General features: G+C 45.2%; 1 protein-coding gene across 1 annotated transcript in view; it reads right to left on the bottom strand.

Annotated features, from left to right (window-relative positions):
- Positions 1-6,300, bottom strand: part of FAM163A (family with sequence similarity 163 member A) — a 97,813-nt gene extending 91,513 nt beyond the window's left edge. The window contains exon 1 of the mRNA XM_018060658.1: positions 6,228-6,300. The gene's annotated coding sequence lies outside the window, so the exon portion shown is untranslated. The remainder of the gene's footprint in view (positions 1-6,227) is intronic.

Here is a 14,717-nt window from a genome sequence, read left to right as displayed (position 1 = left end):
TAGTTCAAAATTATACATTCAGCCATTTTACTATATAAATATTTCATGGGGTTCTTTAAAGAGCACCACGATTCCCATGGGTTTTACTACATGAACAAGTATTTGAGACCCACTGAAAGTTTTTAGCTTTCTGATTTGTTCTCTTGGAGGTATCTCATGCAATTTATTAGGTTGGTTATTCATTTTAGCAACTAGCCTCTCCCATTGCCCTTCGTCCCTATTTTTAATATTTATCACCTCCTCCTATGATCTCCTCCACGTACTGCAAGTTCCTGGAGGGTACAGGGACCATGGCTTTTCCTTTTCTTTCCCCCTTTCTTTTTCTCTCTCACTCCCTCCTTACCTACCCCACCCCCCCCCCGCCGCTGCCTCTCTGTTTCTCTCTCCCCCATTCCTATCCCTCCCCAGTGATCCCAGCATGTGGCCCAGGCCCATGATCATGTTTGTTGAATGAAGGAATAAATGGATGACTGAATAAATGAATAAACAAAATAGTGAGACAGAACCTACATCCTTGGTCCCAGTACTCTTCCTTCTATGCTCCGCTGCCTTCCAATTGAACAACTCAGTGACACAGCGGTGTGATAGAACAGAAATGTAAATTTCACATATGCAAAATACCAGCCACTGTATTTTTTTTAAAGTACAATGAATCTGATGCAAACCTATTATAGCTTTACAAGTCTTGTCCTTGTGAGCTTCACTTCTAATATCTAATCCATCATCGAGCCCTGTTGATTTTACCACCAAAAAAGAACAACAACAACAAAAAATCATAGTGGCCACCTATTTAATGGGGATATAGAGTTTTATTCTCTAAGTATCTGCAAATGCTGTGTGCCTGAAGCAGAAGCTGGGTAAATCATGATGTTTTTCTGATATGAGTGTATCTCTGAACATTCCACATTCTATCATAATCCTGTGCCTTTGCCCAAGCTGTTCTCTTAGCCACTTCTGCCCTTTCTCCTGAGCTTATCTGTCAAAATCATACTTCACCTTCAAGGCTCGGTTCAAAACTCACCTCCTCCAAAAAGACCTTCATAATCTATCAGAATTACCGCGGCAGCCTGGCTCACCCTAGCCCCTGCGTGTGACGGCATGTCGCCTGTTCCTCTGCTTGGCGTTGACTTCTTTGGTCTGCAAAGTCCTGCTGCTGACATGACTGTTTCTCTCCCAGATTGCCTTGCAGGCAGCTCAGATCTGGGGACAAGGCTGTGCTCACCTTTCTGTCTCCTCAGAATTGAATTGAAGTGTGTTAGGCTAATCATCCACTATTAGTACGTATGTAAATAGCATCTTTGTGTTTGTCATAAGGTGACTTTTTAAAAATATCCATAGATGGGGTATCTGGCTTTCCCACCTTCTGGCTGGGTCCTGACAGCCTTAGCTGAGACTCCCATCCAGCTTCTTGCTCTCACCCCTATTGGCAACCACAGCTTAGAGAAGGAGCCTGGGTGCTCCAGAATTTATTTGGAGAAAAATTCAAGCTGCTTCTTTTTGAAGTGGAATGGGAATCAGAGGTGAGCCCTAGCCAGTGAGCTGCGTGGGAGAAGAAAGGTTTGCAGTGAGCAAGGCTCTCAGCTCTCAGGCTGTTTTTTGTGTTTTTTGTGTTTTTGTGTGTTTTTTTTTTCCAAACAGCAGACAGACTCCCAGCACAGATCTAGGGCTCAGGGGCCACTCTGCTCATCTCCCTCCTTGACTGCAGTCCCCGGGCCTCCCAAGCACATCCTCACAGCCCTCCACACCACTGGTATCTGGACTAAAGCAGAGACAACCCCTCCTCCCTCCATCCCCGGGGAACATCGCACTTACAGTCCACTCAGCCCAGCCCTAATGCACACACAGACAGAAACAAGAAAGATGAAAATCTAAACCAAGAGCGCTGACTGCTTTGTCCCTGAACCCTGCTTTATACAAACCTATCCAGCCTGCACAGATTCCAGCTCATCCATCAAAGCGTGGAATGCTCAGCCACATGCTGTTATAACCCAAACTGAGTCTGCAAGCGCCTCTGTGATGCCGCTATGCCTGTGTTGCAGGTTCCCGTGCAGAGATCGGAAAAGCCATTGAAAGAAGAGCATAAAGTTGTCGTTGCTTGATGGCAAAGGGTTTTCACGTGTACCTGATCAAGAGGTTAAATGAGATAATAATAGGCAGAGCGCTCAGCAGGGTAACTGAACAGAGAGAGCTCCCAATGAAAGCTTCCCACCTAATAGTGCAGGAGGGCCTCTTCTCATGTGATTAGAAGCAAGTCTTTCTTCCACTGCTTCTGCTATTCAACACCCTGTCCTACCTGAAGGAGGGAAGTCAGTGCCTAATACCTGCCCCCAACCACCTTTGTGCATCTAATGGCTTCCAGGCTGCATGGGGGGAAAAACTGAACTGCGCATCTGTGCAGATGGGGAGCACCCAAAGGGGCTTCTGGGGACATATTGATTGATGCACAGACAACGGCATCAATATCCTCCCTTCCTCTTCTGGGTCTATAATACATTCCTAGATCCCAGAACAGTTTTCAAAACTTTTCTTTCAAGCGTGTCTCCCTTCCTCTCCTTTCTGAGGTCCAAATGCAACACCAGAAACAGACCTCTTCTGCCCTTTCTGAAGTCCAACCACAGTGTTCCTCCCCTCCCTTGTTTAATGCTATCTAGGTGCTGATACTTTATCCTGTATAGAGGAACAATAGGGCAGTACTATCCTGAGAGCTCTCCCAGGTGGTTCAGTGGTAAATGATCCACCTGCCAATGCAGGAGATGTGGGTTCGATCCCTGGATCAGGAAGATCCCCTAGAGGAGGAAATGGCAACTCACTCTAGTATTTTTGCCTGGGAAATCCCATGGACAGAGGAGGCTGGTGGGCTACAACCTATGGAGTCCCAAAGAGTTGGACACAACTTAGCGACTAAACAACAAATATGGCAGTAAAAAGGATAGTTGGTATTTCTTCGTGTTGTTTTCAAGGCTGGAGATATCCTATCCAGTTCAGAGAGGCTAAAACACCTCTCATCCCAACTTTCCAAGCAAAACTTGCCTGAAGTCAAAGCAATTTTAGATGGCCCAGAGCCTATGGGCCCTGTGCAGTCTCACAGTACTTTTGCTTTTATCCCAAAGGGAACCAAGCAACCCTAAGGGGACTATTGCCCCACACTGTTCAGCTTGAGGGACTATGGCAGACACAGGGCAAGGAAAGAGGTTTTTATTAAGAATAGCTGATGCATTCACATGATTCAAAAGTAAAAATGTGTAAGAGAGTTTATAGGGCCACTCTCCTTGGAGGCAACAGATATTATTAGCTTTTGTGTATATGGTTATGCAAACACAAGCAAATTTCTTGAACTGCTTCTTCTTCCTTCTCTTTTATAGTGTGAACAGTAGCATATTATACACACCCTATGCATGTTTTCCACTTAGCCCCTATCTTGAAAACAAACTGTCCTATATCAGTTATATATTAATAGTAAGCTTCCTAAATCTTTCATTTTTTTAATGGATGAACAGAACAGTATTCCACTATCTGGAAGTACCACAAGTCCCCCTTTAATGAGCATGTAGGTTGTTCTTTCATTGTTCAAACAATACTGTAATGGATACATGTCTATGTGGCCACATGCAAGAACAAGGGCAAATTAGATTCCTAAGATTGGAATCACTGAGTCAGAGGGCATGGGCATTACTAATATTGATAAATGCGTCTAAAATGCTCTCCAAAGGAGTACTACCAGTTTACTCTTTGACCAGCAATGTATGAAACTGCCTGTTTTCTCAGAACCTCATCAGCAGTTTATCCATCTTTTTGATGTTTGCTAACTGAACGGTAAATAAATGTCATCGCAGTTTACCCTTTACATACTAAAGAAATTAATCTGTTTTGTATGAGTTAAATGCCTGAGTCCTAGAGGGAGAAAAGAGCATCCAGTTTTACCAGGACAGCATGTCCTCTGAAGTCTAATGGGGTCACAAACATCCCTTGGACCTACAAATAACAGTCTTTATTCACAACGTTCTGTATTTTCAGCTCCCACATGTGTGTCTGTTCTTAGGAGGAGGAGAGTTGCCCTGTGGAAGGAGCAGAGACAGAATCAGACAGACTTGGGTTCCAGGCACAGCTTTGCCACTGATGAGCTTTAAGATCTTAGCTAATTGCTTAACCTTTCCTAAATATGAAATTTCATATTTCCATGAAATATGGGGATCATAATACTGATCTTTTGCAAAGCCTTATCTCTGGTATACAGAAGGTAGTTACCAAACAGCAGCAGCCTTCATTAGCGTTAATAACCATCAGGCTAGATTCTAAACCTCAGGGCACTTTTCACAATTGACAGGACCTAAACTGTCCAGCTGGGGGAAAAGGCTCTTTTGTTAAATGGTCACCCAGAGGATTCCCAACTCCTCCTGTAAGTCACCCCAGGCTCCTTCCAAAGTTAGCAGGAGAGCTCACTAAAATCCCCTGCAGGGCCTCTGGGTGAGGGGTGGGCTGTTTCTGTGCCAGGCTCCTCTGCTGCCAGATGACGTTTGTATTCAGGCTGAGGGCTCTCTGGTCTAGGCAGAGCTCATTTCCAATTACAGATGGGCAAGTCAGAGACAAAACAGAGATCCTTGAGCAAAACATGAAGGACTTGCTCTCATCAGCAGCACAGCCCCAGCTTAGCTTCCCCAAGCACTATTTTTGATGTGGTCAATTACATGCAGATTTCTAGCTTTGGCAGGAATCTCAGTGATGTTCACAGCTGGGCTTCTATGCATATAATACCCCTTCCTCCCAAAGAACTTGAGACTTTTCCCATTCACACAAGGTCCTGTCTCATTTCATTACCCCCCACCCCTAGGATGGCAGTTATTATGACAATGAGGGAGCTGTGAGGAGGACCATGCTTCTGATGTCTAATGCCCCGGCTGAACCTCAGGAAACCACATGAGTGCCGACCTGACCCTTTATGTCTGTATTCTGTTAGCTTAGATCTCCTGCGTGGGAGCCGGACCCTCCTGGGAGACGCCTGAGAAATTACAACTGCTTTCAGAAAATATTCCTTTGCTCTTTCCTCCCTCTAGGTCCACCTCTGTCAGTCTGAAGGAAACGGGCAAGATTCAAATGTGATTTCAAGTATTTCATTAGCACAGAAATAAAGCGGCCTTCCGCACCCCCCACCCCCGCCCAAGACTCCAGATCCCAGCGGATCGCCCGCAAAGTGAACTTGCTGGATCTGGAGTCCAACATCGTTTCTCTCTCCCACGGTATAAAACGTGGGTCTCGCTCAGACCCACGGGAGGTGGTGGTGGTGGCGGAGACGTGGCAGAGCACAGAGATCAGACTGTGTAGACCGCGACCCGTGTCAGTTACACTGCAGCCTCCTTAGGGTCGCAGCGGAGTCCTGCTAGTGGAAACCACCCTCCCTGCAGCCCAGATCCTCCAGGTCCGCAGCTCGGACCTGGGCGAAAGGGCGAGAAAAAGTGCCTCAACTGATTGCGGGGGGCCCCAGAGGAAAGTAGCTGGGGCCACATTAAAATAGTTGGAGCAAACTTGCAGGGCCCCCAGAGAAAATTGATGCCCAGAGGAGGCAGAAAAGCATGGATGGCGTAAATAGCCCAAAGACACCGACAGAGAAGACAGCTCTTCATCCCTGCCCTCCTTCGCCGCCTTGGGAGGTGCAGAGCAGCCAGGAAGCTCTCCAGCCCCATGCCGAGGGTCTCCCAGGCGCCGCGCTGGGCGCTCTACTCGCCCATCCCAGCCGGACTTCAGAGTTACCCGAGCGCAAGCAGCAGAATGGGGGGTATCACCCCGACACTGCTTTCGCTCACCTCCGGATCTCTCTACCCGAGCCAAACCTTCCTCCCGGCCGCTGAGCGGAGCTCCGATGTGGCCAGTGCCTCCAGTTAGACCCGCTGCGCCCTCCTGCCCGGGCGCTGCCCGAGGGATGCGGGGCTGGACGCCCGCCCTGGGGCCCAGGACGAGGCGGACAGAGGGCCTGGGTGACAGTCCGATTTCTCTGTCCCCGAGGCAGGCAGTCAGCCCCCGGCGATCCTGGACCGGCGAGGCCGAACCGGCTTCGCGAACGCACCTCCGCCCGACTTATTTTGAAAAACTTCAGGAAAACCATCAGCACCTCGAGCCCAAATTGCAAGGCTGGCCCGGGGGCGCCCGTGCGCTGGGATCCCCGCGGCCGCGCGGACGGACCGTTTCCACCCACCCGTGGTCCTCAGTCCCCGCCCGGAGCCCCGTTCACTCACGCGCGCCGGGCCAGACCTCGCGGCCAGTCGTGCCGCGGGCCGGGGCAGCCGCATGGTCCCCGGGAGCTCGCGGGCGCCGAGGCGCAGCAGCCGCGTCAGTGTGGGGGTCCCGCCGGGCGGAAAACGCCGCGGAGCAGGTCGGCTAGGCCGAGCCGAGGCGGGCGGCGGACGTGCGGCCGCGGGCAGGGACCCGGCAAGGCCCGCCCCGGGGCGGGGACCGCGGGACCCGGGGGCCTGGCCACGAGGCCGGAGACATTCCCTCCACCTCCACCCCCACCCCCACCTCCTTGGAGAGAGCTGTTCTGGCGCCAAGCCGGAGAGGCGAGCGGGTGCCCAGAGCCAGCCGGGCATGACCACGGCCAAAGCCAAGATAGGGATGGGCTGAGGGCGGCGATCCCGGGGCGCGCTTACCCGGCTTCGGAGGCGCCCTCGAAAGTACGCGCTGGCCGGGCGCATCCCGGCGCAAAGCCGGGCGCCCCGCGTGGTCCTCCGCCCGCCGTGCGCCCTCCCTTCTGCCTCCTTCGGAGAACCTCGGCTTGGATTAACGCCTGACTCTTTACCTCTGCTGAGCGGCTTCGCTCCGGCGGCGGCTCCGGGGCTGGGCTCCCACGGGGTCTGCGCGCGTCCTTCTGGGCGCCCCGGGCTGGAGAGGCCCACGTGAGGCTCCTCCGCCCTCCCCGGCGCTCGGAGGACTGGCCCTGCCCGGAGTCGAGAACCTCATCAACCCCTCCAGGTGCGGGCACTGGGGGCAGGTGCCGAGCGTCCTGATTGGCGCTGGCCCGCATCCTGGGAGAATCCCCTGCTAGAGAGGATGCCTGCTCCAGGGCGAAGGGAAGAGATGGAACAGCGCAGGTGGTTGCCTTCCAAAGAGGCTTCCCTGCCTTTTTGCCTAAAAAAAAAAAGGAAACTCGGAGTCGGGCGCCTTAGGAAGGCTGGATCAGGGGACTTGGTATGATACGTACAGATTGGGTCCAGCGCGGAAAACCCTGGGAGAATGGCAGTCGTAAGGACCGGGGTGTGTCGCTGTCCACTGGACCTGGCCTCGAGAGCCGCCTGAACGGCTCGTTGTTTTCCTAATTCCGGCCCGCACTGGTCCCTGAAGCCCCGGTGACACCTGATGGCCCCGCCGTTGAGCGGTACCCGGTTGAGGGGTACCCGGTCCTCGGGGCTGGGCAGGGAGGGAGTCAGTGTGTGATCAGAGTTGGGCTGGCAAGATTTGGCAGGAAAAGGCAGGGAACAAGCAGCAGAGCTGTTTCCCACAGCACAAGGAGAAAACGTTAAGGGTGCTCCAGACTCTCGTTAAATCATCCTCTTACAAAGTTTTTATAGGAGCTTCCCTGGTGGTTCAGAGTTGAGATGACACGGGCTTTCCTGGTGGCTCCGACCGTAAAGAATCCGCCTGCAATGCGAGAGACCTGGGTTCCATCCCTGGGTTGGGAAGATTCCCTGGAGGAAGACATGGCAACCCACCCCACTATTCTTGCCAGGAGAATCCCCATGGACAGAGGCCCCTGGCAGGCTACAGTCCTTGGGGTCGCATAGAGTCGGACACGACTGAGCAGCTCAACACAGCACATAAAGCTTTTAAAGTTGCTTCAATGCTGTACTTCCAGACAATGAATTCTGACATCAATAGTTCAGATCTGCCTGGAGAGCCTGACAGAATGAGACAGAAGGAATGTGTCCCTTTCCAGGACTTCCAAATTTGGGGAACTTTTACCTGATTTGGGCTGTTTAGCTTTCTCCTGACCCTGTTCCCCAGTCTTGCTTAAACTGAGGACTGGGGAGGAGAGAGGGATGGCATCACCCGGCTTCATGCTCAAGGAGGGAGCCTTTCTGCTCCACATCAAATGTTTTCCTCTTCTTGCCCTGGATAGTCTCGTGGATTCAAAGCCAAGGTGAACCAAATATAAGTTTGGAAAAAACTATAGTCCCTCAGCTCAGAGGGGAGTTAGAAATTTAGCACTTAGAGCAAACTTTATTATTCCTAAGCATTGAGGGAAAAAAAAAAAACCATTCATAGGCAATCTACCCACTTTATCATCCTAGCAGGTTTGCCATTTCCTCAACACTCCATTTCCCCCCTCTCTCTTCACAGGTTCTAAATTTTGACCTCAGACTCTCCTGTGCTGCCTTTTCTCACACAGTCAAACCTCACACCTACATTCCTCCGTCCTCATTTCTTCTCAAAGTCAAGACAGTGAAATATGAAGGGATGTGTTATTTTCTCATAAACAATTACACACAGAGAAAAATACACTTACCTTATAATAACCAACAGGACATTGCCATCAACTCAGATCCCATTGTTTTTCATAAGTCCTTCCCCCTAAAGCAACAACTATCCTAACTGTATGGTAATTACTTCCTTATATATTTTTATAGTTTTATCAGCTTGTTCAGTTCAGTTCAGTTCAGTCGCTCAGTCATGTCCAACTCTTTGCGACTCCATGAATCGCAGCATGCCAGGCCTCCCTGTCCATCACCAACTCCCAGAGTTCACTCAGAGTCGCGTCCATCGAGTCAGTGATGCCATCCAGCCATCTCATCCTCTGTCGTCCCCTTCTTCTCCTGCCCCCAATCCCTCCCAGCATCAGAGTCTTTTCCAATGAGTCAACTCTTCGCATGAGGTGGCCAAAGTATTGGAGTTTCAGCTTTAGCATTATTCCTTCCAAAGAAATCCCAGGGCTGATCTCTTTCAGAATGGACTGGTTGGATCTCCTCACAGTCCAAGGGACTCTCAAGAGTCTTTTCCAACACCACAGTTCAAAAGCATCAATTCATCAGCACTCAGCTTTCTTCACAGTCCAACTCTCACATCCATACATGACCACTGCAAAAACCATAGCCTTGACTAAATGGAGTTTTGTTGGCAAACTAATGTCTCTGCTTTTGAATATGCTATCTAGGTTGCTCATAACTTTTCTTCCAAGGAGTAAGCGTCTTTTAATTTCATGGCTGCAGTCACCATCTGCAGTGATTTTGGAGCCCCCCAAAATAAAATCTGACAATGTTTCCACTGTTTCTCCATTTCTTTCCCATGAAGTGATGGGACCAGACGCCATGATCTTCGTTTTCTGAATGTTGAGCTTTAAGCTGACTTTTTCACTCTCCTCTTTCACTTTCATCAAGAGGCTTTTTAGTTCCTCTTCACTTTCTGCCATAAGGGTGGTGTCATCTGCATATCTGAGGTTATTGATATTTCTCCCGGCAATCTTGATTTCAGCTTGTGCTTCTTCCAGCCCAGCGTTTCTCATGATGTACTCTGCATATAAGTTAAATCAGCTTGTTACTCATCTCTAAACATTGCAGTTTAGTTTTTGAACTTTCTGTTTACAGAGTAATATAGCATGAATATTTCGTTGTGTGTCTGGCCTCTTCTTTCACTGGGTTAGGTTTATGAGGTCATCTGTTTTTGTTGCATGCAGTTGTAGTTGGAGTTATTACAAATAAGGCTGCTAATGATGTTCTTGCATGTATCTATATATTTCCTGGTATGCAAGGGCAAACTTTTCTTTAGTGTATATATCTTGGAGTACAATTGCTAAGCTATAGGGTATACTTACATTTAAGTCTTTCAGATAATACTAGGTTGTTCTCCAAAGCGGCCATAAAGTTTACACTCCTAGCAGAGATGGATGATTGTTCCAATTGCTCTACATCCTTGCCAAAACACACTACTATCAGACTTCATTTTTGTCAATCTGGTGGATATGTAATGGTATCAAAATTGTGATCTTCATTTCATATACCTAATTATTTGGGTTGGCCAAAAGTTCATTTGGATTTTTCTGTAACACAGGATGGAAAAACCCAAACGAACTTTTTGGCCAACCCAATACAAATGAGGTTGTGCACTTTTACATGGGCTTATAGACTAATCAAATTTTCTGTTTTGTTAAATGCCTTTTCAAATCTTTACTCACCACTAGAATCCTTCAGGTTTCCCTATAAAACCACACCTGCTTTTGCCTGGCACCCCTTCCCATCCCTCCTGGAAACCATGTGTCTGTTTATCATTTCTATAAATTGTGTAATTTCAAGAATGATATACAAATAAAACTGTCCAGTACATAACCTTTTGGAGTTTTTTTCCTCACTGACTATAATTCTTTGGAAATTCATGCAGGTTTATTTATTGGATGGTATGAGTGTACCATGGTTTGTTTAACCATTCACTCACCCATTGAGAGACATCTTCCCCCGACCCCCAGTTTTTTGAGCTATTATAAATAAAGCTGCTGCAAACATTTGTGCACAGGTTTTTTTGGTCCAAATAGTTTTCATATTACTGAGTTTTCATATTACTTGGGTTTTTGAAACTGCCGCCCTGTTTTGCAGAGTGTTGTGCAGTTGCTCAGTCGTGTCTGACTCTTTGGACTCCATGGACTGCAGCACACCAGTCTTCCCTGTCCTTCAGTATCTCCTGGAGTTTGCTCAAACTCATGTCCATTGAGTCAGTGATGCCATCCAGAGTAGCTTACCATTTTTACGTTCCACCAGCAATATATGACTGACCCCATTTCTTACATTCTTGCCAACATTTGGTGTTAATACTGTTTTTGAGATTTTAGCCATTTTGATAGATCTGCAGTGATAGCTCATGGTGATTTTAATTTACATTCTCCTACTGGCTAATGATGTTGAACATCTTTCACATGCTTAATTTCCATCTGTACGTTCTCTTTGGTGAAATGTCTGTTTATATCTTTGGGGCATTTTCTAAATGGGTTGTTTGTTTTCTTACTGTTGAGTTTTAAGAGTTCTTCATATACTCTAGTTCCTAGTCCTTTTGTGTATGTGTGGTTTGAAAATATTTTCTCCAGTCTGTAACTTGTCTTTTCATCCTCTTTACACGGATACTTTTTTTTCCCCTTTGCAATTCAGTTCAGTTCAGTCGCTCAGTCGTGTCCAACTCTTTGCGACTCCATGAATTGCAGCATGCCAAGCGTCCCTGTCCATCACCAACTCCCAGAGTGCACTCAAACTCATGTCCATCGAGTCAGTGATACCATCCAGCCATCTCATCCTCTGTCGTCCCCTTCTCCTCCTGCCCCTAATCCCTCCCAGCATCAGAGTCTTTTCCAATGAGTCAACTCTTTGCATGAGGTGGCCAAAGTACTGGAGTTTCAGCTTTAGCATCATTCCTTCCAAAGAAATCCCAGGGCTGATCTTCAGAATGGACTGGTTGGACCTCCTTGCAGTCCAAGGGACTCTCAGGAGTCTTCTCCAACACCGCAGTTCAAAAGCATCAATTCTTCGGCGCTCAGCTTTCTTCACAGTCCGACACTCACATCCATACATGACCACTAGAAAAACCATAGCCTTGACTAAACGGAGTTTTGTTGGCAAACTAATGTCTCTGCTTTTGAATATGCTATCTAGGTTGGTCATAACTTTTGTTGAAGTGTTAAATTTTAATAAGGTCTGATTTTTCAGTTTTTCCTATTATGAGTCTTGATTACTGTAGCTATATAATAAACCCTGAAATTGGGCAGACTGATTCTACCCATATTTATTCTTCCTACTGAAAATTGTTTTAAATCTTCTAGTTCCTTTGCCTTTCCATTTAAACTTTAGAATAATCTTTCTATACCTACAAAGAATCTTCCTGATATTTTGATAAGAATTAGGGATAGAACATTCAATCCTTTCATCATTAAGTATAAATTAGCTGTAGTTATCAACTGGGCAAATTTACCTTCCGTTCCTATTTTTGTGAAAGTTTTTGTCACAAAAGGGGGTTGAATTTGGTCAATCATTCTTATACTGTTTATATAACCATGTGATTTTTTTTTCTTTTTAGCCTGTTAATATGGTGAATTACATTGATTGATTTTTATAAATTGGGCCCGGCTTGCATCTCTGAAATAAAGCCCACTTGCTCCTGGTATATAATTCTCTTTATACGTTGCTAAATTCTATTTGCTCATATTTTCTTAAGCACATTTGTGTCTATATTCATTAGATGTATTGGTCTGAAGTTTTCTTTCTTTGTATGGTCTTGATCTAATTTTCATATCACAGTAATACTGGCTTCATAAAATGAATGGGGAAATGTTTCCTCCTTTTCCATTTTCTGGAAGAGATGATGTAGATTTGATGTCGAATCTTCTTTAAATGCTGGTAGAATTCTCTGGTGAAACTATCTGAGCATGGAGGTTTCTTTTTTGGAAGTTTTTAAATTGCAGGTTTAATTTCCTTAATAGTTACAGGTTTGTTAAAATTGTCTACTTCAGTTTGGGTGAGATGTGGTACTTCATATTTTTCAAAGAATTGGCATTTCATGTAAGTTGTCAAATTTATGTGTGTTCACCATGTTCCCTTGGTATCTTTTTGAAGTCTGCAGGGTCTATAGTATATTTCCTGTTTCATTCTTGAAGCATTGGTGATCTGTGTTATCTCTTTTTTTCCTTTGTCAGTCTTGCTAATTTTATCGATTCCTTCAAAGAAACAACTCTTTGTTTCTTGAATGTCTCTATTGTTTTTCCGTTTTCAGTTTTATTTGTTTCTAACCTTGTCTTCTTTCTTAATCCTTTAGGTTTATTTTGCTCTTTTTCCTAGGTTTGAGACAAAAACTTAGATCATTGGTTCGAGACTTTCTTCTTTTCTATTTACACGCACTTAGTGAAATAAATTTTTCTCTCAGTCTTGCTTCCTCAGCATCCCATAAATTTTGATATGTTGTATTTGAACTTTTATTTTATTCAACATGTTTTTTTTCTAACTTCCCTTAAGACTTTCTTTTTTGATGAAATGATAATTTAGAAATATGTTGCTTGGTTTACAAGTGTTTGGAGATTTCCTATTATCTTTCTGTTATTGGTTTCTACTTTGATTCATTGTGGTCAGCCCACTTCACTCCACATTCCTGTCCTGGCTAGAACCTCTAGTGAAATATTGAGTAGCAGTGGAAAGAGCCGACTTCCTTGTCTTGTTCTTGATCTTAGGGGGAAAGCATTCAGTCTTTCACCACAAAATATGTTAGCTATGGGTTTTTGCCTAGATGTCCTTTATCAGGCTGAAGAAGATACCTTTTATTCCTAGTTTGTTGAATGTTTCTTGTTTTAAAAAAGAATGTTGGGTTTTATCAAATGCTTTCTACAGCTATTGATGTGATCAAATGGTTTTGGCTTTTATTCTGTTCAAATAGTGTATTATAGTTGTTGATTTTGGGATGTTAAAACAATCTTGCATTCCTAGGCTAAATCTCAGTTGGTCCTGATGAATAGGAGAAGGCAATGGTGACCCACTCCAGTACTCTTGCCTGGAAAATCCCATGGATGGAGGAGCGTGGTAGGCTGCAGTCCATAGGGTCTCAAAATTCATGCACTGGAGAAGGAAATGGCAGCCCACTCCAGTGTTCTTGCCTGGAGAATCCCAGGGACGGAGGAGCCTTGTAGGCTGCTGTCTATGTGGTCGCACAGAATCGGACACGACTGAAGCGACTCAGCAGCAGCAATCTGCTGAATAATCCATTTTATGTGCTGCTGGATTTGATTTGCTGGTATTTTGTTGAGATGTTTTGCATCTATATTCATCAGGTATATTTGTCTGTAGTTTTCTTTTCTTGTAATGTCTTTATCTGATTTTGGTATCGGGGTAATACTGGTCTCATAGAATGAAATGAGAAGTGTTCCCTCCTCTTCCATTATTTTGGAAGAGTTTATGAAGGAAGAATTCATCTTTCAACAATATAAAATTCTTTAGTGAGGCTATCTGGGGCTAGGCTTTTCTTTGTGAGTAGTTTCTTAATTACTAATTAAATCACTTTATTTGTTATAGGTATATTCAGATTGTTCTATTTCTTGTGGAGTCAGTTTCAGTAGTTCACATCTTTTAAGGAATCTGACCATTTTATCTAGGTTATCTAATTTTTTGGTATACAATTATTCATAGTACTCCTTTATAATCCTTTTTATTTCTGTAATGTCAGCAGTTGATTAGCTTTTATTCTTGAGTATAGTGGCTTGCCATGAGGCTGCAAAGAGTTGGAAATGACTGAGCAAATAAACAACAACAAATAGTAACTTAAGTCTCCTCTCTTTTTTTCTTGAGTGGTCTAGCTCAAGTTTGGTCAATTTTGTTGATTTTTTTCAAGTCACAGTTTTTGGCTTTGTTGATTCTCTATTGTTTCTCTATTTTATATCACACTTATTTCTACCCTAATCTTTATTATTTCCTTCTTCTTGCTTTGGATTTAGTTTGCTCTTTTTTTTAGTTTCCTAAGGTAGAAGTTTAAGTAATTGATTTGAGATCTTTCTTCTTTGTTAATATATTGATGGGTCTTTATAGGTATGCATCTCTCCTTAAGCACTGCTTTCACTGTATTCCATAAGTTTTGGTGTATTATGTTTTCATCTTCATTCACCTCAGATTTTTAATTTTCCATTTGATTTCATCCTTGACCTACTGGTCATCTTGAAGTATGTTGTTTATTTCATATTTGTGAATTTCCCAAATTTATTTCTGTTGCTGCTGCTGCTGCTA

Source organism: Capra hircus, chromosome 16, assembly GCF_001704415.2.
Source record: "Capra hircus breed San Clemente chromosome 16, ASM170441v1, whole genome shotgun sequence".
Lineage (NCBI taxonomy): Eukaryota > Metazoa > Chordata > Mammalia > Artiodactyla > Bovidae > Capra > Capra hircus.
Note: the sequence above shows the minus strand (reverse complement) of the source record. Positions and strands in the feature narration are given on the sequence as shown.